This window comes from Lissotriton vulgaris, chromosome 2_1 (genome assembly GCF_964263255.1).
Source record: "Lissotriton vulgaris chromosome 2_1, aLisVul1.2, whole genome shotgun sequence".
In the NCBI taxonomy this organism is placed as follows: domain Eukaryota; kingdom Metazoa; phylum Chordata; class Amphibia; order Caudata; family Salamandridae; genus Lissotriton; species Lissotriton vulgaris.
In genome coordinates this window covers 1706038293-1706060363 of record NC_141687.1, presented here as the reverse complement: position 1 = coordinate 1706060363, position 22071 = coordinate 1706038293, and positions in this window count along the sequence as shown.

The following is a 22071-nucleotide window of genomic DNA, read 5'->3' as shown; positions in this document are numbered from 1 at the left end:
AGGTAGAATTTAACAACGTGGAGTATGCGAGGGCGGGTATTTGAGGGAGGAATCCACGCATGGCGGGGAGAGCAAGGAAGTACATGCACTCATGGAGTACTGAGAGATAATATAAAATGAATTTTATCAAACAACCGAAAAGGAAGTCAACTAAGGGTAGGCACAAAGCCCATGGGCTGGTTTTTTATATGATACCCAAGAAGTCTCAACTACAAATAGTTAACATCTGGCAGTAGGCGAGGCCTAAAAAGGGTGATTGATGGAATGATTTACTCAGTCTTCATTACTGGTAATTATTCTGGGCAATATTAGCCCATTGGGTTCATTAAAGAAAGAGACGAGCAGTATGCAAATAAGGCATGTGCCTCCTTAAAAGTGCCATTGCATCATGCACTACTAGGCTAGGTCCCCTGTGAGAGGAACACAAACACAGTAACTCCCTATATGTTTTGGGTTTAATGGACCTGATGTAGTGCCAGCACCTTGTACATGGCTCCACATCAGGGAGTACCAGTACCAAACTGGCAAAGCAATCACCAGTGCCACAGAGACAAATTTGAAAAAGAGAATCCATCAATCATGGTTATAAAGCCTACCTACATATTCTACACATAAGGGAAGCTGAATCTTTTGTACATCAAAATTGTTTACGAAAACAAAAGATTAGTTGCCATCTGTCTGTTCTTTTCATACTCTGGGCTATCAACTGCTTCAATGAAGATCTGCATTGATGAATAGACAAATGATCTCCAAGCTTAACAGAACTGTTATGCTCAGAGACTGCAACATATTGGCATGGATCAAACAATATGACCCTGAAAGTCTTTGATGTGGTTTATGAACTCAATGTGACAATGTGAAGATTACCAGTCATAGCAAGGTCTTCATAATCCTCTGTAGATCTCCGCCATTGTCCTTGGCTTACCTCAGACTGATGGATTTTTCCATCCATCATTTAGATCATATGGGTCACTAGGCAAATAGCTTTGGACCTTGACATGGAGGGTTACCACAAAACTCGTGTTGGCTGTGGGATGAGGGATGTTTTGTACCAACTGTAAGAATTTTCAATCAAGAAAAAGTTACCCATAATGTTGCATCACACTGGATTTATAAATCCTGGTATAATTGAAAGTATTGAACTAGTGGCTAAGGTAAAAAGAAGTGAACGGAATTTGGACCTCCTGCCAAGTATATTTATCATCTCACGTCCCACTTTAACATCAGCATCTGTCAGCACCAACCTTTGCATTATAAAGGACCTGGTCATTTAACCTCTCTGGCATATTCCACAGCCTCCTGACAGTCCTCACCATATCTTTTAACCTAACCTGATACCATTAAGTTAGCTACACACAGATCTTCCAGAAGCTAGAGAATTTGCAGGAATATATACCTAAGAAGTTGATCAATGCCTCTGAAAAGACCTACCAGTCTACAACAATCGCGCTACAAGAACTTGGCCCACCTCTGATATCTACAGCCGTAAAAAAAAATCTGGTAATGAATAGAGGAACTGGCTTATCACTCATGCCTCTAGTAAAGCAAGTCATAAGCCTGTACATGCATCTTCCCAGATCTAAATTTCCCACTGTCTACAGCCTACCACCCTGTGGTCATGCCTCACCGAGATTACTCAAGATTCAGTTTTTCATGTTTGCATATTTTGGTATTTCTAAAGTGCGAACCTAGCTGACTAACACAGGAACACTCCATAGGGAATTTCCTACAAGGAGGAAGTCCAGTCTTCCAACTCCTGTCTATTTCAAAGTCCACCATACACTCCCCGCCCTTTATCTCAGTCTTGAAGGGTCCTTTTTATTCCGGTTTGTCACTGTATTTCGGTCTTTCTCTAACATAATATTTACCCTTTTGTATTTTTCTCTCTATTGCTCTGTGTCACTCTGGGTCAAAGCCTGATGAGGAAAAATAAGTGCAGGTCCCCAGAAACGAATGCTGGTGGGCCCAACCTGAAACCAGCATTCACTTGGAATTCAGGAAGGTAGTACAGACCTGACCCTTATCCCAAACAAGAGCCTGGCCAACCTCCCCTTCAAGAAGGGTGTAGACCACTCATGTCACTGAAATATACCCACCCACTAGATCCTCTTCACAAGGATGGTAGGTGCAATCACATGCGCAAGTATTGCTTTTTCTACTTTACTCCACGCATGCACCAGCTCACCTGCACCATTGCAGTCACTTAAAGAGCAAGCTGCTACTGCTCCCACCCTCCACATCCTTCCAACCAGGCACTACAATAATAAAAGCCGAAGCATTGCATTCTATTCCTCACTCTCTGGTGCTTAACTACACCTCAAGCACAGCTACATTTGACAAGATAAAAATACCACTCTAGCCATCACCCACAACTCCAAAATACTTCACACGTAGTCCACAGACATCCCCATATCTTTCCAACTAAGCACCACCTACTATCCGTGCAATAACGCTCTTCAGTGTAGCCTCAGAGGTATGAAGCATTATGCAAATGTAGCTACATTTCAATCATCCTGTGTACTGCTTTGTGTTAAGAACCAAAGGGCCCGAGAACCGCCTTTGAGGGTGGTGAATGACTTCATGTCAGCCATCCTGACAGATGGTAGTCTGTCCTATTTGGAGATGACAACTATCCCCACAGTCATCTCTGTATATTGAAAGGAACTGACATTATGGTGGTTCTGTTTAATGAACTAAAAGCTTGGTGGACAGCCACTGTCAGGTTTGTTGGCCATCCAACAAACGTGTAACTTTTTGTTTTGAAAAACAAATAACTGATGACCTACACCATGGGAATTTTCTTCCAGGGTGTGGAGGTCATAGTTTATGTCCCTCACCCGCAGGGTTTTCCTGGCTAGACAGACAAAAAGTAGACTGTCCACTCTAAATAGTTGGGCAATGTGATGGCTTAACTCTGATAGCCGCTACTCCAGCAGGCCATCGGACGTAGCTTTCAGTCGATGGCCAAAGCTGACAGTCTTTCTGACTATAAATAGGGCATTTGTTCTAAATCACCCCCCTATGTGTTGCTTATCCTAGCATTTAGGTATTGAGGATTCATGCTTTTCATGGGCACCTCGGTGGCTTACAAGGTCTTACTGGCATTGCCAAGAAAGCATCCCTGTCTTGATCACATGAACTGAACTCTGTGTTCGTGCTGGAGAAATCACTTAATGGATAGTGTGTCGACGGATCTGTAGCACAATAGATGTTGTTTGTCAGCAGGCGTGGAGGGTGTCATTGAACAAGTGGCTATGTCTATGCTCTGTGTTCATCCAGCCCCCTCCCTATCCATGCACATTACAAGCTGTCTGCGATCTGCTGCCATCATGTTGAGTATAGTTACTTCCATGTCTGGTCACTTTCCACAGAGTAGGTCTTCTATTTTGTGACCACGGTCATGCCAGGTCTGCCTTCTGACATGGAGTCTCTGTGATCACCCATGCAGATTATTTCACTTGTGCTCTAAATGTGTGTCTCCTATTGACCCTTTTTCAATAATTACCAAAGCTGCTCTTATTTTTTTCTGGACAATGTTCATGTGTTTTTCAGGAGGCCTGCAGTTCCTCTCCTGCTGTAATGCAATTTCCTGTCAAGAGTCAACCACCACCATCTCTTACCAGAGGACTGCAGTAAACCTGTTACAACTCTAGAACCAGTAGCAGTGATATTTAATATTGGCTCCACTGCCATAATCAGAGGCGTAATAGGGTTCAAATAGGGCAATGATAATTCACGTCCTCCCTCAAGCCTTAAATAAAGGACCTCCCCACAGAGAGGCGGACCAGATTTCCATAAATTACTAATAGAAAATCCTACCATTGCAGACAGGGAGGTAGACTTTTTTCAGAAAAGAATCACTCCCATTTTTATCTGTGAAAGTCCATTTATTGAGATTTTCCTGGACATCATTACATTTCAGAACAGACATACTAATACCTGAGTGCCTAGAGGTGGCATTCCCACCCCCAACCGACCACTCATTTAGCACTAGACGCCCAAAGCCTTTAAACTGCCAGCATACAGTACTGTTCAGCCTCCTAAACTTGTATCTTGCCTAGCTGCAAGTCACCAAGTACTATGCTGTCCATCAGGTCTGCAGTTGATCAGTCTGGCTATATGTTCCTACTCCGGTTTGTATCGCTAGCAAGATTATGCCATCAGACCTCTCTTCCTATCAATCAAACATGTCCCTCGGTCCCTGAATATATCTGAACAACTAGAGAGGTAGGGCTAGGAGTCACTCCTCTTCCCCTGATTTTAATCACTTTTAAACAACAAAAGATTGACTGACATCGCAAAATAAGAAATATTGAAGTTTGCAACCAAATACAAACAAATAACAAGAAGAAACAAAAAGAAAAGGGTGTGTGATCGGTGAAAAACACATTTTTTTTTTATTTATTTAAAGAACCCTCACTCAACAACCTGGTTTGTGACATGCTTCATCATTGGGTTCCACCAGGGAGACTAAATGTCTCCCTGGTTTGCTACAACGCCTGAAGTTACAGCCGAGCTGGTTTTTGTTAGGCTTGTGAAGTGAGTGGTGATTTAAAAGATGGCGGGTTGATCCCAGAACTAACTTTAATAAAGGGTCAGCCAGCGATCATTAAAACCAGGTGAATCTGACACTAGTGGTTGTAAATTTGAACCAAATATATCCTCATTAAAAGGTGAAAAGGTCAACATGTTTCTGCTTTAGAGTGCTAACTTAGCAAAGCTTTCATCAGGACCAAATTAAACCCCCAGGCGGTATACGCACGCTAAGGCATACCCTAACCTTTGGGGGGGGGGGGGGGGGGTATGTGTGTGTGTTGGTAAAACTCACGGTTCTACCTATATGGGCTCTCTGTATTTAATTAGGATACATTTGGTTAAAATTTACAACCACTAGTGTCTGATTCACCTGGTTTTAATGATCGCTGCCTGACCCTTTATTAAAGTTAGTTCTGGGATCAACCCGCCATCTTTTAAATCGCCACTCACTTATTTGGGCATCACTTCACAAGCCTAACAAAAACTAACAACGCTGTAACTTTAGGCGTTGTAGCAAACCGGGGAGACATTCCTGGTGGAACCCAATGATGAACCATGTCACCAACCAGGTTGGTGAATGAGGGTTATTTTTTGCGCCGTCAGTCACTCTTTTGTTGTTTAAAAGTGAACCTCTAACCCTGAAGCCAGGGCATAAAAATAATTGCTTTCAGTTTCTTGCTGCACTTGAGACAAATAGCCTAGCTTTCTCCAAGGTTGCACCAGGACTCTGGAAATCTCTCCATCCTTAAGGATATGCTTAATATATTTATATATGTTTGGGTGGTACTAAAAAGGAAAATATTCTGTGGCTCTCTATTGAGACCTAACCAGTTCTCCAGAGCTCCAACGTCTACAGGGTATGTCTACCCCTCTATATCTTTTCCTGGTATTACTATCCATCTCCCTTTATCTAACCAAATGTATGCAAAGGATCCAAAAGGAAGGCAGTAACACTCTAGACAACCTATCCAGAAATATACAAGAAACAAGCATTTGCAATGCAATTGGTCTTGCATTTACGAGAGTTTGAACTATTGTCATTATAAATGACAATGCCTTTTATTTATCTAGTTTTAAAACCGATAAATAAAAGGCATTGTCATTTACAATGCCAATAGATTAAAGTCTCGCAAATGTGAGACCTATTCCATTGCAAATGCTAGCGCCCATGCTTTCAAAAATTTTAAAAAGCGTAGAGAGGGCGTGTCCCCAATTTAAGAAAATAGTGCTCAGAGGCTGCAATTAAAGCCTACCGAGCAACGGGGGGCGTGGTTTGGACATTGGCGAAGATGGGGGCATGAGCCTTCATATCCTCCTGGAGTTATTCCAGACACTAAAGCGAAACCTGTTTCCTGTGACGCTGGAAGTCCTCTGTACCAGCGATTTTGTGGCAGAACTCCTGGGGCATACAGCGATACCAAGAAGAGGGCCCTGTGCATATCAGGGTCACTCTGTTAATCAAGGAGAGAGAAAGGAACTAGAGTAGCTAGTTCGTTTCCCCTGGGATATAGTGGTTAATCAAAGAGAACTAGCTATGTCTGTATTCTATGTGTCTGCATGGGAAACCACTTGGTTTAGTATGAAGGCCCTCACCCACCAACTTAGTTGGTGGCATGCTTCATCATCGGGCCTCACCCGAGGCACCGAGTGTGCCTCAGGTGTGCTGCAACGCCAGATTACTGCAGAGTGGGTTTTTTGGAAGGTGAGTGTGTTGTGCAGGTGTGTTGCGTGAGATTTTAAAATTCTGTCCTTGGGGTCCCTAACGGTTACTTTATTGGTGGGCCCCAGGCAGAAGTTAAAAACAAAGGCTTGGGACGTGTAGGAGTTGACTTATGGTCTACCACGTCCAATGTGGTCGACTAGTTTCAGCCAGGCCTTTTTAGGTCTCGCTCGAGACCTATTGCTGTTGAGTCTGCTCTCAAGGGACATAGACAGGGGCACGCGCGGTGATTTCACAGCGTGGACGCGCATGCCCAGCCCCCCGGAGCCATGCACATCTCCAAGTCAGCCATGCCTCTCTGCCGCGCGTACACACACTGCATACATACACACACTGCATACATACACACACTGCATACACACACACTGCATACATACACACACTGCATACATACACACACACTGCATACATACACACACACTGCATACACACACACTGCATACACACACACACACTGCATACACACAAGCTCACACACACCCAACCTACTCACGCGCACACACACACACACAGTCACACACGCACATCCAAACACTCGAAGTGCCCATCTCCTGTCTCGCTAGCCTGATGCACCAAAAAACAGTGTTTACACTCCCCCCCCCCCCCCCTACTCACTGGGCTGATTCAGGAATCCCCCACTGCTCTCCTCAGGTGCTTTCCTCCTCAGGTGTGTAGGGTTAGCGGCTCCGGGTCGGCAGCAGGCAGGGCTCTCCATGAGCACGGGAGCCCCGCTAGCTCACACACCGCAAATCTTCCGGCTGGCTTCACGATGACGAGTTTCCCCTAGACGTCCAATGTGCACGCTCACGGCACACGGAAACGCGCACAGCGTGACTAGTGTGCGCCCGTACAGCTGAGGTGCATGCTCACAACGTTATCCTTCGCTTGTCTTCATAAGCAGTGGAAACACCTTTTCCCAGTCGTGTAAACGCCCACTTCCTCGTAGAACAAGCACACCCTGGGCTAACAGTGCAAGCTTCCCTTACTTAGAGGACAGATGGAGGTAGACAGCAGCCGTGCAAGCTTTCCCTTCACAGGACTCATACAAATGAGGCAGTAGCAGTGCTGATGGGTTCTCAATGCACGCGCAACTGGTGCTGTGCAATCGTAGCTGCGGTGCTGCACATGTTCTAAATGTTGACGGTCACCTGTGGAAGGAGGTGAGTGTGGCACTGAGGCAGCAGGCTGACTTCAAACATCCCATGCCCCCTGCGGTGTTATCGCCCCTGTAGCCGAGTTTCCATAGGCATGCTCCTTCGTGACGAGGCAACTCCGCCCCCGTGTGGCGTTCTTTTGTAGTGCACTCACCCGCTCTGGGAAGGGAGCGGCTCAAGCGAAACAGCCGGACCAAGTTCTGTTGTGCCAATCGCTGCGCCACAGAGGAGCCTGGCAGTGCCCTGTTCACCATGTGGTTGCGCTATCTTTTCTGTCGTCCTAGGATTGCTGTGAACCGGAAATGTACCCGGTGACAATCCCCGAAGGAAGGGGCGCTGCCCATGGCCATGCGATGCTCCTTGAAGGCTCCGCGGCGCTTACTGCATCTCTGCTTATCTTCTTCATCCCGCTGCACATAGGAACTAGGGAGGAAGACGACCCGGCGACGGTGAGTACATATTGCCAAGGAAGGTGGTGGTCAGTAGCTGTCTTAAGTGGTGGACGGGAGTACGTGCAGGTTGGTGGGTCACACACGTGTGGCTCTATGTGGAGATTTCATACGAGGCCGTTACCTGAGGGGAGAGGGCAGGGTCGTCAGCCGCAAGTGAGACGGAGGCCAGTATATATATATATATATATATATATATATATATATATATATATATATATATATATATATAACTTTGTCCTATCCCCATCGGGCTTTCAGAGGCACGGCATGATATATGGCAGACTCTGCCCGTCCGGCAGTGAGAGCCGGACCCCTGCCCACTGGCCGCCCAGCAGTGTTCGGGTTGAGGTCCTGGACTGGTATTCATCCATGTTCTCTGATGCACACAAGTGCTTTTAGTCGTCCCTGTGGCCGTACCACAATTGCACGGCTAGCATTCTTGTGAGAAAAGGTGAAAACTTGGCCGACGCCTGGTTGCTTGTGCTTGATCATGGTGCTCCCGAGAAGTTCTCCATGTGTTGGCTGGTTTTCACGAGAGTCCCTTATGCATAAGAATCATGCCTCTTTGTTCCTCTGTCTTCCTGCGACTGGTGTCTCCGTCGGCCATTGATCAGCATAAATGGCCGATGCTGATGAGGGAGGGGGACACACCATGGCTGCCTGGACGAGGCATTCGGCTTGGAGGCGGCATGAAAGATTGCACGAGCTGCTAGACTGTTTGCGTTCTGTTCGGCTGTGTCATCTTGGTGACATTCGGAAATACATATATTGTTCCCCAGACCTGCTCACAACATTCAAGAAACGGAGCGGGGGTGGCGTCCACAAATGGCCGACGGGACCTATTGGGAAATGAACTCATGGCTAATTAGACAGGGTTGCCAAAGCAACGACTGCCTGGTAACCAAAGTTATTACCCTTGAGCCGTGGTTTCATTCTTTGCCCCCATGCTGGAGTGACATCCTTTCATCGGTGCATTTGTCACCTGTTAACAAAAAAAGAGTTACACCTGACAACAGGCGATGCCAGCAACAAGCGCCTGCGAGCAACGGTCCGGAAGTGAGACGGAGCTCCCCGAGGTGTCTGCAGGATTCAGCAGTCTAATTATGGGGTGCAGTGTGCATTGAACTGGGATTGAAGCACTGGCCATGTAGGATTAAGTAATGGGCAGGTGGATATTTTGTGTTCATATGTTTCTGAGTAATCTGTTTTTTAAAATGATCATTCTGGGTTCAAGTAAAATGATTCAGTTTTCTAGTATTGCGTGCACATGTTTTGGTTTTGCTTGGGTTTTATACAAACCCACATAGTGATTATAATCAATACAGCTGAAAATTGGGTGCCAGCACCAAGCCCTCCCCCACTTTCCAATTCACCACCCTACTCAGCAGAACACTACTGTCACTACAAGCCCTCTGCAGTTCTACAGCCTCCCTCTCCCTATGCTACCTTCTTGTCAATCATCACTGAGAGGACTAGTTTCAGGATTTAGGGCCTGATTTCAGCAGCAGCTCCTCTGCTATGGTGGTGGAGCACTGCCCCGCCTCAAAACGGCAGGAAAGGAAAAATAAAACACTTTTTATTATCGTTAAACACTTTTTATTATCGTTTTATTTTTCCTCTCCTGCCGAGTCTTGGGATGTGGGGCCTGGGGGTGACAGGCACTGAGGGGAGTGGTAAGTGCACTGCCTTCAATGCGCATGATGGTTTGACCAGCCGTCTCAGGACAGCTTAAGCGTCATGCGCAGTGAAGCTATCTCCAACCCCAGCTGCGTTGCTGGGTCTGCGAGAGCAGGCAGACTCCCAGTCTCCCTGGGAGTGCAAATTCAGAGCACTCAAGCCAATCCTGAGGCTGCTCTCACAGCATGAGAGCAACGTCAGGATTGGCCGCAGTGGAGTCCTGTGACCCGGCCGTCTCCCATCTGCCCCCACCCTGTCTGACTCACCACTTCTCCACAAAACCGTCCGCTACTGCCGGACTTAGATCTTGGTGGTACTCCCTCCGTGGTGGCAGTTTCAAGTACTCCGTCGGGGTGACGTAATCCGGTCCGCTGCTTATTCTTTTAGCATGGAGATTGATGTTTAGTTTTTTTTGATTGCGAAGTGAGAATTATTTTGTTATGTCAACTACATGACAATCTTGCTGCAGAACAAAGAGTATGAAAGGAATGCTTATAGCATATCATCATATTTTTGTCTAACACACAACAAAACTGATAAACTTGTAAATGAACTGTACAAATATCTTAAAATATATAGGCAGTTGAGAAAGCGCAAAAGAAGCACATGTTTTATTCTGAAGTGTGATTGAAGCTACATTTTCTTAGGATCCAAACAAATCAAGACATTTTACTTGGTGATGAGCAAATCATACATATTTGCTGGAACCCGCTTTCCGCGCATTATCATTAGTGCAATGTATAGTTTTATCAATAAAACTGTATGTCTGTGCAAATTTAGTGACCATTTCAATGGAAAATGTCCAGTTTGTAAAATAGAGTGAACTATCATATCACATATATATGTATATTTGTAGCAGTGTGCTCCACAATGCTCCAGTTACATATTAAACCAATACCATTCTCCTGCTGAATAGATTTGCTACACTTTATGTGAAGTTAGGATGTTTCACTATCCCTATGACTTCAGTGATTGTAAACTTTGATAGCAGCACCCCACTCTAAAAACTGTTCCAGCACCCCTGTTGTTCTGACAACTCTGCTGTCACTAGACCTTATGCCCTCAACAGAACAAGCATTTGCAATGCTATCGGTCTCGCATTTGTGAGGGTTTCAGCTATTGCCCTTGTAAATGACACTTCCTTTTATTTATGTTTTAAAAAACAAAACATAAATAAAAGGCATTGACATTTACAATGCCAATAGCTTAAACTCTCAAAATGCGAGACCTGTTGCATTGCAAATGCTTGTTATTAAACTGGCTTTCTTCAGGACCTATGTTTGGGGGTGTTACAGGGATCTATGTGATTGATATTAAACTGGCTTTCTTCAGGACCTATGTTTGGGGGTGTTACAGGGATCTATGTGATTATCAGTGCCCTGTATGTGAAGCATGCGCTAAGGTGCTGATATATGTAAGAGGTATTTCCTTTCAGTTTGTACCTGTAAAGGAAAAAAGGACAAACCAGAGACACAAAGTTAAAAAACGCAAAATTGTCAACCGCTCACATGGGTGGGTTAGTGCCTGGTGCCTAGACTTGTGAGCTAATAAGGCGGAGGTGTAGGTGCTTGTGACGGAACGTGGCAATTGCCGGTTTGGTATATGTGCTACAGGTGCTAGTACCTAGATGCATAAAATAAATGTGTAAATTATCTACAAGTAGGATGCTTACTCCTGTCTGTAGAGGACAAAACTCCCTGGACTTCCGCCGGAGGGTCGGAACTTATTAGAACTCTGGAAGTGGAGAAAAAGGAGAAAAAAAGGTAATATCTAAAAAGGAGGGGAGGTCACACGCTGCTAGCGGTAAAGTGCTGCACGCTCAGTTATGGCCAAAAGCAGTATGACTGGCGGCTGTACCGCGAGCGGGAACCGGCCTCATTACTTACTTGGCTGTGTCTCCAGGCCCAATGGAACACCTGTGATCCGGTCGCAAGGTCCGAAGGAACGGAGTGCTTGGAGAAGGAGGCTTTAAATACCCTCTCTTGATCACAGGTGTAGCTTGTTGAGGATGGGCGTGGTCTGTGAGAGTACCGTGCTCCCAGTGCTACTCTCAGTGGGCGTGTCTCTCTCTAGCCAGCATCTGTGGGATAGACCGAGAAGATGCATGCGCTCGTGCCCTAGATGGTTGTCGTGGCAGCAGTGAAGAAAAAATCTCCGTAATGGTTTACATAATAATTTTATGCAATAAAAGAATTTGTTGCCTTGTGTGTTACTAGAGAAAAAGGGATAACGAAATAAAGAAATAAAATAAAAATTGTATGACTGGGCAGAGGTGCTGACTCGAACCCCTAGTCGGTGCAGTGTGGTGGGCGGTGCAGCGCTCAAGTGAGCTATGCTCTAGTATTCAGTAAAGGGGCAAAACACTGGTTACTGGTAGTGTTTAGGCTCCGCATGCAGTAGAGGCATGTATGTTTGGCACAGTCCTTGCTGGGTTTGTAGAGATGGCTGGAGAGGACAAGGGATGATTTCCTTAAGCGATTCTGAGGTAAGATAATTATTTCTTTAGGCTGTTCCAAGGAATGTTGTCATTTAGGCCCCGGATATGGGTTGATATCAGGGTCACGACAGCTGACTTTTTATCTCTACCTCCCTTGATCGTCTCCCGGCCTGGCCACGGAACCTTGCCTCATGGCGACAAGCGAGTGTGCATCCTGATCCCTGGGCAAAAACCCCCCTGGAATGGAAACAGCTTGTGCTAAGGAGGATTCCAGTGCTACATTATGGTCTACTGCCACCTCAACGGGAGCCCTTAATCGTGTCAAGCTATAAGGTAGGTTGCACTATCTCCACAGCTATCGGCGTTTGTAATGTCGGCAATACCTGCATAATATACGATGCCCGCTAAATGTATTAAACCATAATCTATGTTTCACCCAGTGCAACAACTGACATTTAGCACCTATCCCACGCAGTTTTAATCAAATACATTTGGTACAAGCTGTGCAAAAGTACTTTTCTGCCTTTTGCAACTTAGCGTGGCTCGAACATAAAATGGCGCTCTTTTTGTGACCGTTACAGCCACAGCTGCTGCAGTTCCCTCACGGTAACTTCTACGGATGCAACGCTCGCACGCGTATATGCTCAATGTAAAGAGGCAATTTGATCATCAGCTTAACAACAACATAGCTATCCAACACTAGTCTTAATGCGAGGCTGAATCTCTCGCTATATCACCGAGTGCACTGAGCAGTCTGTGCACAAAATGGCGGTCTCTCCGGGTCCGTAATCAGCTAAATATTGTTCCCCCAATCTAAGTGCCATGCGAGTGGATGCGTAGTGCAGTGCAGTGCATGTCGTTAATGATCTATCAGCGTGTGGATGAGGTGGCAATCTAATTCGTGGCAGTACTACTTCAACAATGCTTCTCCCTCGGGATTCCTGACCTCAAAATGGCTGCTGCTGTGTGTGATTCACAACAGTCTTTGCTGTTGCTTCTTTGTCAAAGTGGCTCCTCTGCTCAAATTTAAGTCTGCTGTTCATGTTGTGCATGCTGCTCCATACGGCTCCAGTCTGTGCATGCTGGCCCTGCTGTGTATGCTGTTCCATGCTGTGTATGCTGATCCACACTGTTTCAGACTGCCAATTCAGTGGTGACAACACCCAATTAACATGCTGTCCCAGGCTGTGCATGCTGCTCCTTCATGCCATTGCTGATGAATCTGTCGTAAATATTATTCTCTTCACTCATGTTGCAGCTCATACAGTGTAAGCATCACAAATGCTGCCACAAACAGAGTTTACAGAGTAACAGTGCTAGTGCTATAAAACAGCTAGTCCAGTTATTCCAGAACATACTAGGATACTTGTCCAGTTATACCAGGACATACCAAGGCACCACTTTGGTCTGCTGCTGGTGTTTGCAAGATATACTGAGGAAATACAGTAATCTCCCAAAAATGGCAGACAAAGAGGCCAATAGCCTTAAGAGAATCAAAGCTGATACACCAAACCCAGACTCTCCCACTAAAGGTAAATACGACATTAACGCAACAACGCATACCATATTAAACAAACTAGCTGAGGTTCATGAGCTCGCCAAATCAACAAAGGAAGTCATCTGCAGTTTGCCAGGATATTCGAGACACTAATTTCAGACTGTCTGAAACAGAGAGCAGAATTAGCCAGTTAGAAGACTCCGAAACCAGAGTGTGTAAATCCCTCAAAAACCTAACAATCACAACAGACTCTTTAACAAAAGGTCTGTCAGGGCTCGAAGACAGAAACAGAAGAGGGAATCTAAGATTTTTTGGAATACCCGAAGGAGAAGAAGATCCTTCAGGCTCATGCATAGCCTTCTTGGAAAACTGGTTTGTGCAAGCCACTAACTTGTCTTTTAGTAAACCGCTGGAATTTGACAGGGTCCATCGGGTCCCTACTAGAATTGTACCAAGCCAGAAAACACCAAGGCCAATTGTATGCAAACCTCTCCGCTACCAACATGTAGAGCAGATCCTTGCCTTCACGCGCAGAAACAACCATATACTGTGGAAAAACAGCAAAGTTTACATCTCTCAAGAATACAGCATAGAAACTGTGGACACCAGAAAGGGGTTCCAAGCACTTCGACCAAGACTATGATCTTTGAACTATAAATTTGCCTTCACAGATCCAGCAAAACTCTGCATAATGATTCAGGGATCCCTGCACTTCTTCATAGACCAACTACAACTAAAAAGATTCCTTGATGGTCCAGATGATCCCTCTATGGATACGGCGACCTCGGGTCCCTCTACCACTGGCTCTTAGGACACTTAACCTAACTTGATGCTTTAATGTAATGTTCATGAATATTTTCTATCCCTAAGCAGGTTGTTTCCTTTTGGATAAGGCGACTTCTAAACTCTGCAGCGATTTGTACAAAGTTGCCTGTCCTCACCTGTCTACTGGCCTCTACTGGCTTTTATTGAACCTTTATTGACCCTGTCCTCTACCTGGGCCTTAAGCACAGGTAACCAGATAATCTGGCATCTTGTTATGGCTAGCCAATTAGTTAGCCCCAACTGTCTATCAATCGATATTGCGAAACTAGTGGGTATTGCCCAGCACTTACTTCACTCTATTTCATACTGTTATTTTTCGTAATGCATCCGTGAATAGTACGCTATGTATTGCAATGATCCGTATCACAATCCAACTGCACTCCGTTCTCAGATCTTAGTTCCTAAAAGCTGAAGTTTATTACTCCTTAAGCCTCACTTTGGTCTCATGCGTCCAACACACTTTTGACTAGATTCCATGGGAGGGGAGCTCTCTCCCCCTGTCCCTATGTCTGTTATCTACCTTCAGGGGTTGGTGGGAGGGTTAGGGTTGAGGGTGGGTAGAGTTAGGGTTTTGGATATTGTGTTCTTTACATTATTTTTCATTGTTTACTGTCTTTTTCCTGCTGTTCATAATTGTTTACCTTGCTCAAGTGTCTTGCCTATTTCTTCAAGTGAGGGTCTCCGCAGAGATTCTCACAGTGACATCCCAACGCAAACAGGTGTAACCAAATAGTATGAGATGCCCTATAGACATTATGTATATTTTTCACAGGTACAAAGATTTCTTACTCAAGGGTAATGTCTTACAGTAATAATTTTGTACATACAAGGTACACCTCGCTGACCGGTATGCACCAAATGTGTATCATGTTTCTCTCTCTGTATACCATACTTTTTCTCTTAGATACCATGTCTTGCTATGATATCTTTATGCACAAAGGTGAAACCACATTGTTATGTATACTCTATGTAAGTGAAAAGCCTCTCCACTATCGTACCTTGTGTCTCAAGTCCATTGTTTCGATGTGATAACCTTGCAGATACAGAATGTATTCTTGTGAATGGTATGCCTCATATATATGACATGCACTCATGGATAACCATTTTAACGCAACTAGGTCTACTAACTTCACTGCGTACACAAAGTGGGGCTACACCCTCTCACCACACAGTGAGTAAACTGTACAAAAGTTGCTACAGATCAGGGGGCCACTTACAATGTTGATAACGCACTCATGATGTCGCTAATTCCCCAGGGGCCTTAGCCCATAACTACATCAATTTAGCCTCACTGAACGTTAAGGGCTTAAACCACCCTGTCAAACGAAGGATGATACTAGATTACCTTCATAAACAAAAAGGTGACGTATTCCTACTTCTGGAGGCGAAGATCGACTCAAAACAATTTAATTCACTCAGAAATAGGTCTTATAGCGACATTGCTGGCTCTGACGCAATAGGAAAGAAAAATGGTGTCCTGACTCTAGTAGCAAAGAAATCAAACATCGACATGGTGGCAAGCACATCCGATACTAAAAGGAGGTGGGTTACAACAAAATTGTCAAAAGACAACACAGAATTTTACATTACTAATATTTATGCCCCTTACATGGACGACTTGGAATTCTGGGGAGATTTAAGCAAACAAATTGACACAATCCCAGATACTGCTATGCACATACTAATTGACGATTTCAATCTACCCATGGACCCGGCATTAGACTCACGCTGCCTGTTTGGCACCAACAACTCTCACAAAGCCCTTATTAATCTCTGCACACGTTTCAATCTGATAGACACTTGGAGGTTACAAAACCTCACAGGAAGGGAATATACATTCTACTCGTCCCCACATAACTCCTACTCAAGCATTGACTACCTACTTATTTCAGGTAATGCCATAGCCAGAATCGAAGAAACTTTGATTGAGCCAAGAGTGATCTCGGACCACTCATGCATCAGTCTATCTATATCTGACCCGAAGCCATTCAAAAAACAACCTTTCTGGAGGCTCAACAATTAAGTTTTAGAAAAAGAGTCCCACAGACAAATCATTGAAAGAGCAATCCAGAGTTACCTTATGGTTAACAAACAGGGTGACGCATCGGACCTCACACAATGGGAGGCTTTGAAGAGTACCATCAGAGGAAACATTATTAAAATTAGAGCCGCCATGCATAGGGACTACAATAACAATCTTGAAAAGCAAGAAAAAGAGATTGCTATATTAGAGGGGAAACGTAATATCAAGAGATACCTCTGTCCTGAACGAAATAGTGAAAAATAAATACGAGCATAATAAAATTATCAGTGACAAAGCAGGGATATGAATAAGTGAACAAAAAAGCATCAAGCTTTGTGAATCCAACAAGGCGGGGAAGAGCTTAGCTTCATACTTAAAGTTTAAATTACAGAAGAACGTGATTAAGAACCTAATAGATCAAAAAGGTTTAGCTCACTCTGACCCGGACAAAATTGCAGACATTTTTAAGGATTTTTATAGTACTCTGTATAGCAAAAACCAGAATTTGGACAACACAAAAACACAAGATTATCTAAATGCAAGCTTCCTGCCCTCTCAGATCAAGAACAACTAGAAATCAATAGCCCAATCACCGCCTCAGAAATCGAAAGCTCAATTAAGTCCCTCAAAACTGGAAAGGCTCCGGGACCTGATGGATTTAATGCAATATTTTACAAATGCTTCTCCTCGATACTAACTCTCCCACTTTTAAACTTGTTCTACACATTTAGTAACACTGGCCAAATTAATGGGACACTAGCAGAAGCCACTATAGCAGTAATTCCCAAAGAGGGGAAGGACCCAACACTCCCCAAAAACTAAAGGCCAATATCTCTAATTAACTTAGACTGCAAAATTTATGCAAGGATCCTCGCCAAATGCCTTCAAAAATTCTTACCCAAACTTAACCATCCCTCACAAGTTGTTTTTTAAAAAACAGACTATCTAGTGACAATACCCATATCCTAGCTCATGTCCTGGAGAGAGCCAAACTTACTGACTAGCCAACAGTTGCTATCACTTTGTATGCCGAAAAGGCTTTCGACAAAGTAGACTGGGCCTACCTGAAAGCAACGCTGGATACATTTAACTTGGGCAAGAATTTTACGTGCCTTGTGATTTCACTGTATTTTAATCCCTCGGCCAGGGTACAAGTGGGAGGCTTCCTCTCATCTTCCTTCAAAATAGAATAAGAAACAAGACAAGGCAGCCCTCTTTCCCCCTCCCTATTTCTACTTGCAATTGAACCCTTCCTATATCATCTAAGGAATAATACCCAGATCTCAAGGATACATTTCCATGACTGTATGGTCAAGATTACTGCTTATGCTGATGACGTATTAGTTGTCTCCGAGAATGCTGAAGCTGCTATCCCTGCTCTCATGTCTTCAATAGAACACTTTGCTGCAGTATCCAGGTATAAATTAAATAAAGACAAGACTGAGGTTAAACTCCTGAACAACCTTGGTAGTAAAGGAGTTATGGGTGACTCTGGTCTCCTGTGGCAACCTAAGTGCTTCAAGTACCTGGGCGTGGACTTTACAGGAGATCTGATCACCACCCTCTAAACCAATGAGAACGCACTCCACAAGAAAATCTCTTCATTGCTAGATGGTTGGTCATCTAAATTTCTATTGTGGTGGGGAAGAGCTGAGACTTTAAAAATGATGATTACTCCTCTTGTTAACTATCTAGCTAGCATGCTACCAATGTTGTTTTCAAATGACTTCTTGAATAGAATCTATAAACTTTTCAATATGTTCCTTTGGCAAGGCAAGAAACCCAGAATATCAATGAAAACACTAATTACCGAAAGAAAAAGGTGGTCTGGGCCTTCCGAACTTTAGGAACAGTCAAACAGCGTATCTTTGCAAACAAGGTGCCAACTGGCTAATCCCTCAGACTGACTACACCCCAGTCTGGATAAATATAGAGAGGTCAATCATCAATGGTATGCCTCTACCTGCTCTTCTCACCTTGGATGTATCCCATCTCCCCCACTCAAAATACATTTTGCTTAATACTAAGAGAGCCCTATTACAGCTGGAACACCTCTGCCCACTAAAACTCCAGTCCAATTTGTCGTCTCTCTGGCGCAACCCAAGCCTGAAGATTGATAGAGAGACGCTCCATTGGGAACATTGGCCTAAAAACTGCATAAATCAAGTCAAAAATCTTTTTATATGGACCCTCCCATTACCTTTTTCCATCCTCCTGACTCATCATGGGCTAAAACCGATGGACTTTTATAAATTCCTAAAGCTAAAATCTCTCCTCACAATGCACTCCATTAATTCCTCCGATCCATCAATAGTCTCAAAGATGTCACAGCTACTAGAGTCAGGACACACCGTTTCCAAAATATATAAACTTCTTTACCCTAAGCCTCACAAATCTCACATGGAATGTGAAGTTAAATGGGAATCTGAACCCAACTCCAGCAACATCCCATATGATTGGGAGAAAATACATATCACCCCATTTTCGAACAAAAATATCTCCGATATTGTCGCAAACCAAACTAATGCTAATAAATAGGACATATTGGACACCCGAGGAAATCTTTAAACTTAACCTTAGTGAGAGCCCGACGTGCTGGAACTGTAAATCTAACGTCAGTAACCTCGCCCACATGCTCTTCTATTGCCCTACCTTACAAACATACTAGGACAAGGTTTACGAATGCAAAGTAAAATGCGTACAGCGTAAACAGTAATATGAAATAATACTGTAAGTGCATTGTATGGTTTCTAAGCCATATAAAAATACATACATAAATAATATAGACTAAAATACTCAACTGGGGCTTCTAAAATACACCTACCTTGATGTACCTAACCTAGGTCTAGTACATGGGAAGAAGTACGTATGATCTTTTGCATAGGTTTAGTTTTTTTGCCAAGAATCTACCAAAGGTTTCTCTAGGTTCTAAACGGCTCCATACCTTCGAATGAAGGAGTTCTGGTATCTCTGTCTCGGGACTCGATTTCCCATTGAACTGCTCCGAACCACCGTACTTTGCTATAGCAAGTGAAGGTATATTTATACCTTGAAGGTGTTTAAGAATGCCATGTTTGACGTAAAGTCGGGCATATGAACGTCATGAATGAACCCCTAAGGAATAGATGTTCATTGTAAAACTAACTGAGTTCTTGGAGAGATCAATATTCAAGCAAGGGGAAGTCCCTAATGGCTTAAGCTGGTTTTCCAAGAAATCATTGTGACGTTTGGTGAACGGATGGAAGTAGCCATGCCTGTATGTGGGTTGCATGGGCTATGCCTAAATAAGGGCTTGATTTTTATGCCTAAATAAGGGCAACGTGAATTGTACCTATATAAGGGCATGAATCGGGAAAATCCATTTGGAATCTAAAACGCCATACAACACCCACTCCACTTTCTTATGTACAGCTTCTACTAAGTTCTAAACATGTTAAACATATCTAAACATGATGTGTTAAAACCCACCCAAAACACATAAAATGCATTGGTACTGGTTGCTGGTTGTACATGAAAAGAGCATTTGTGCTGTACGCATTTAAAGAAATGTTTCATTCCAAGCATATAGGTGACATTTTCAAAAAATGAAAAGAAAAAGTTAATCATAGGAAAAAAAAGAGTCCCAGAGTTAGAACTTTGTTTTGAAAAAATGAAGGTCGAATTCAGAGAATCTCAGAAAACTGTGTACCAAATCAAGTCTGTGTTATTGTTTGGAGAAAACATCAAATCTTCTAAGTCTGTAAAAAATGTGTCTACCATTGTAGGTGAAAGTTGGATTACCTTGTTAAGAAGATCAACCGCACATAGATGTGAAGCATCGTCGTCAGCATTGGTCGCATTAGCAATGTTCATAGTGGATGATACCTGTGTGCCTGTTTCCTCTCGTACCTCACCGCCGGCATTTTGCATCTGTGAGATCTCAATGAATGTCGTCATCAGAATTGGTAGCCGCTGGGGACTACATAGTGCATAGGCATTTACCGGGTCCAGTAAAGTATCAACATCCGTTGGCATGACTGATGGGAGTGTGAGACAGGTGTCTAATACGCATTCTTCTCCGCATAGCAGGCAGCATAGAACAGGTAGATGCAGTCTTGCCTAATTGGTCTGAATGATAGAAACCCTGTGGTATTCAATTCTCTTAAACGAGGTAGTCCCAAAATTTGGACGATGCGCTCATGACACTTCATCGCCAGTAGAGTTGTCTCCACGGTGAACTGGGTGTCGCTTGTGGATTGGCTTGCAATATCGAAGCAGTAGGAGCAAAAATAGTATCCCTGCAGCGAGTCCCAAAATGAGAGGCAATCCGCCAAACACAGAGTGCACAAAGTTTGGAAATATTCCTAGGACTGCTTCAAAAGGTTCGAACGGTCCAGAAAAAACTGCCCTAAATACAGATACGACATAACATTTCTGAGAAATGTATAGGGCAATTTGTAGTTAAGAGGGCATGTATCTCTGCAGAAGTCCTTGCTACTTGCAGATCATAGGTCTCCTTGGCCGAGATCAGTGGCACAGTTTTCTGTAAATGAATGGCTTTTATTCTGCCTAAAGTATCAATTTGTATAGAAGAGATGTTCAGTGAAGGCCATAATGGCGACTCCCGGTCTGTCTTGGTTTTTGGAAACAATACTTGCATACAGCAAGTGACCCTGGCTGACACAGTTACGAAATAGGGTAAACCTGGCAACATGCCACAGCAGCTGTGATCGTTCAACATGGGGTAACTTCCATTAGAAAGCTGTCCAAAAATTGGATCAATCACTGCAGCTGGTGAACCTTGTAGGTGGCAGGGTAAGTTGTTAGGGGAACCATCGCAGGCCCCGTGTAAATTATTACCCTGACAAAGGAGAGAACCGCTTAGTGCGTTTTCACAATTTTTACCACTAAGAAAAACTTCTCTTCCCCCACTCCAACATCTGTGTGTGTATGGAAATTCCCAGGATGTCTTGATGTATTCTTTACCCAACCTTTCATATGTGCTTGCTGGTATGTGTTTTAGGCAATATTGAAAATGGGAAATTGTAACAGAGTGATTGTTCCATGTATTATCCATTCAATTACTGGCTTTTCAGCGACTGCAAATGGCAATCTTTCAGTTTTTCAATGCTCAGCACTGTATAGTCTGCTCCCCTCTGTACCAGTTTGATCTGTTTATCAGTGAGATTGAATTCTGAAAACAGTGACGTAGTATTGATTAAACGCCAAAGGCACATAGCCTGAATGAAGGTTTTGTAACGTCCAGCCTAATAGCATGATAGAACGTATTTGCGACTGACCATGTTGCAACTTGACCAAGTCCTGTTCCATGATGTATATGGCAGAAGATACTATGCTGTCCAAAGAATATATCCTGGACGACAGAGTCGTTAACCCATTGTCAACCACAGAGAGAGTTTTCTCTAAATTAATACGATCAATTTCTCATATTCTTTCTGCAGTCACTGCTTGGGTAATCTTCCAGGCTTCATTATTATAAGCAGCATAGATACCGGCATATATGAAACGTTTATGACGCGGTTATCTTGGTCTTAGCAACAATTCCCTAAGATCAGCGCCAACTTTAAGTAAAGATAAGTGTTGTTTTACATCCTCAAGTGTAGATCTATGTAGCCAATCAAGGCACAGTTTCCCTACACTGTATGTTGTTACTATTCCTGGATGCTGTCCCTGAACATATCTTGGGTCTGGCCTAGTGAATGTGAACCCTTGTGTCTTATTTAGGAATCTATCTTGACATGTATTTGTG